We start from the raw sequence: 3,626 nt of genomic DNA, 5'->3' as shown, positions 1-3,626 counted from the left end.
TACGCTAAATGAAACAGCATTTTCTAAATTCCCCAAATATTTAAAAGCGGAGAAAAAAAAATAAACAGGGAAATCGTCTGTTTTACGGTTATTCATCATTACTAAGTTATGTATTTATAATTAGCCTTCTTAAATTCTCCGTGCAGCTTCATTCATGTGTTTCGTTAAATCATTTAGATGAAACAACAGCTATCTTGTGTTTCAGTTAGCTTTTTTTTTTATTTATGCGACCAAAAGCACTTGAATTCTTGTATATGAACAACATTTGAATGCGTCCCCCGTTGATAAACGCTTTATGAAATATCGAATTTGAACCTTGAATCCATGTATGAACCTTGAATTCATGTAAAACCTTATATTTATACATTGATTTTAGCAGCAAATTAATATTGTTTGCAGCACCACACGAACCCTCTAAATGCGTCTTACATTCATGAAAACATTGAGGATGTTTCAAAACATACAAAATTAGACAAATCATTGGCTATTCATTAGTGTATACCTCCCCCTTACGGAAGGAACATTAAGCACCATGTAATACAATATAAAAACACCATGTGTATATATGCATGAACTCATACAATAGCATGTATTTCACAATAAATTCAAATATTTTTTTCCATTTTCTCAGTAGGCTAATTACATATGACCGTAGATTGTGTTTTTGAAATATTTACATTTTATTCACATATACAGCAAATATATGAAGAATACAGATTCTGTTCTGCAGCAGTCAATTTAAGGAGTGCTTAGCTAAATAAATAAACAAACTGTGTAAATAATGAACACAAATTCATAATTGTTATAGGGTTTTCTGCTTGCCCACAGCTGATTGGGAATAAATTTCCTATGAACACTGGAATTATTATAAAATCTTACAATTCATGTATGCAGCTATTCATCAATTTATTAATTTGAGTAAGGTTACTTAATGTATACAGCGCGCATGTCACTCACTCACAAACACAAACAATTGCTGTGTGCAAGTTACTGTTCATTCTTATTTATCAAGGGGTGGGTTCAATATATATGGTTGGAACATAAAAGGTTTAGGGGATGTTGCACAGCTTAACCCAACCAAACTGAGGAACAGTGTTAGGTCTGTAAATAATGTGGCAGCCTAATAAACATAGATGAGTAAAACATCTCAGTGATGTATAATATACCAGACAGTTGACAAATTAATGAAAAAACCAAGATAAAGTGTAGTAGTAAGGTGTTGAGCCAAAACATTTTCAGTTCTTAAATTGGGTTGAGATCTGGTGACTGTGAAGGCCGCAGCATATGATTAACATCATTTTCATCCTCATCAAACCATTCAGGTCACCAAGGGTGACTGGTGTGCACATTTAACACATGGATTCAAGAGACATTTAACCATTTATTTTGTTCAGGAAATTCAGCAAAGAACTGATGGATGGATGGATGGATGGATGAATGATTTCTTCAGTACAACAAACAAAAGTAAATACCATTGTCATTGTCTGGAAGAGGAGGAGGTGGCAGGCCCCTGCTGGTGGGCCCAGGCTGTTCCTCCGGGACATTGAAGTTTAAGGACTGTCCTTGTCCCACCTGTACCAAGGACAGACCCTTTGCTGAAGGGGGAGTTTGGCCAGCACCTGGAACACACAGACAAGGTTTACAGCTTCCATTAAAAGATAAATCACAGTACAGATTACAACACACCAACACAGCTTTATAACAAACTCTTACCACTGAGTTCTCAATTTGATACAAATCAATTCAAAGAGCTGGATGTTGGTCTGAGCCATCAATGTCAGGCTGGCCAGCACTGCCTCTCTAATGGCCAAATAGTCCTTGATGATGAAGGATCACCAAGTCCTCACTGTCCCTCTGGACCACGTGGCTGGTTGCAAATGGCCTTCACCAGGCGGCTGGCACTGGCCCAGTTTGCAGTGCCCAAGTTCAGTTCAAGAAGGCGACTGAAAGATAATCATAAAGAACAGTGTGTGTTAATATAGAGCTGATATTCATTAAAGGAAACAATGATATCTGAAGTGAATCTCACCTCTGGAGACAGGAGGTGTTCTTCCACGTCGCTGCTTCTCCTGGTATCTGGGAGGGTAGAAAACTCGCTATTTGTCCTGCTCTGTCTGGCAGGTGTTGCCAGGAGCTTGGAAGTACTTAGTACTGGCTTGAGAAAAAAAGTTTTGGACCAAAAATGAATTTTATGTTTGCGTGAAATGGTAATGCACAATATACTTAATCACAAGCTATGAGGCCTGGGATGAACCGTTTAAGGTGGAAACCAGCAGGCTGACCCGCCCTTTATTTTTACTACTTAACAACATAATAAACATGACTTGAGAAAATATAATGAAATGAACTCCCTCAACGCACTCAGGAACAAAGGTGAAATGATAAAGTGAAGCCGCTGAAATGAAGGGCAAACAGAGAATGAGCTCATGACACAAAACAAAGAACATCCAAAGCACCTGTGTGAGCTGCCCAGTTAGCACACCTGTTCTCCGCCTGCTCTTTGGTCCAGCTGTCATGTGACCCCACTTGCAACAGTATACGTTATTATTTAAGTAGTTTTTTTTAATGACCGAATCAACAGATTAAATAACCTTGATGAAATTAATAAATTGATGAATAGCTACATACATGAATTCGACAGTTTGTTTATGTATTTAGCTTAGCTCTCCTTAATTTGACCGTTGCAGCCAACACGTTTATTGAACACGCGCAACTTTTACTTTGAAGACGAGCTGTTTCCGGCTCTCGACTTCCTTATTCAATTTTTATTGTGCAAGTTGGATAATGGACCAAACTGACGCTTTAGTGCGCTGAATTGAATTACACGTCTTCGGTCAGTTTAATAACACACGCAAAGCGTTAACAGTGTTCAGGCAGCATCGGCTAATGAAGAACGAGCTCACAAACGTCAACATACATTTGCATTTAGCACAAGTAGGACAACGAAATTAGGCAACACGCCCTAAACTGGCATTTTTCATTATATAACGTGAACAACTGCAGAAGAATTATGCTTCATGCACGGATCGCTGGGAGTGTCATCTCATTGTATTGTGTTTCACAGACTTGATTTTCTCGAACTAATGTGTGCTTTTTCACATCTCAGCTATAGGGCAACAGCGTCCCCATGTGGGCCAAAGAAGACATCACAATACATCAAAACACCCACTTGAAAGCGTCAGATTATATATATGAACTAAAATCCCTAGCATGGCATGGACTCCATGTTGTCCCAGATGTAGAATTGTCTTTATTAACTTCTTCATATACATATATATATGTATACTTCATATACATATACATATATATATATATATATATATACTCTATGGTACAAGTCATTGGTCACTGGTGCGAAAACAGCATAATGATTCGCAAAAAAAACAAACTTCTGTAATCATCGAATAAATTTCAGAAGCGATTGTATAAAGGCCTTATATAATTAATAGCATACAACAACAAATTACTAGTTAATATAATATAGATATGTAAGACAGGTTAATAAAGTCCCCGACACATTGAGTAATCCAGTCTAGAGAAGTATTATTGTGCGAGTGATACTGTGCGTCAATCTGCCCTGATGCACAGTAACACATTGTGTAGCCCAGCAGTTGCATGGGTTTCTG

This window comes from Seriola aureovittata, chromosome 6 (assembly GCF_021018895.1).
Source record: "Seriola aureovittata isolate HTS-2021-v1 ecotype China chromosome 6, ASM2101889v1, whole genome shotgun sequence".
In the NCBI taxonomy this organism is placed as follows: domain Eukaryota; kingdom Metazoa; phylum Chordata; class Actinopteri; order Carangiformes; family Carangidae; genus Seriola; species Seriola aureovittata.
This window is presented reverse-complemented; position numbering follows the sequence as displayed.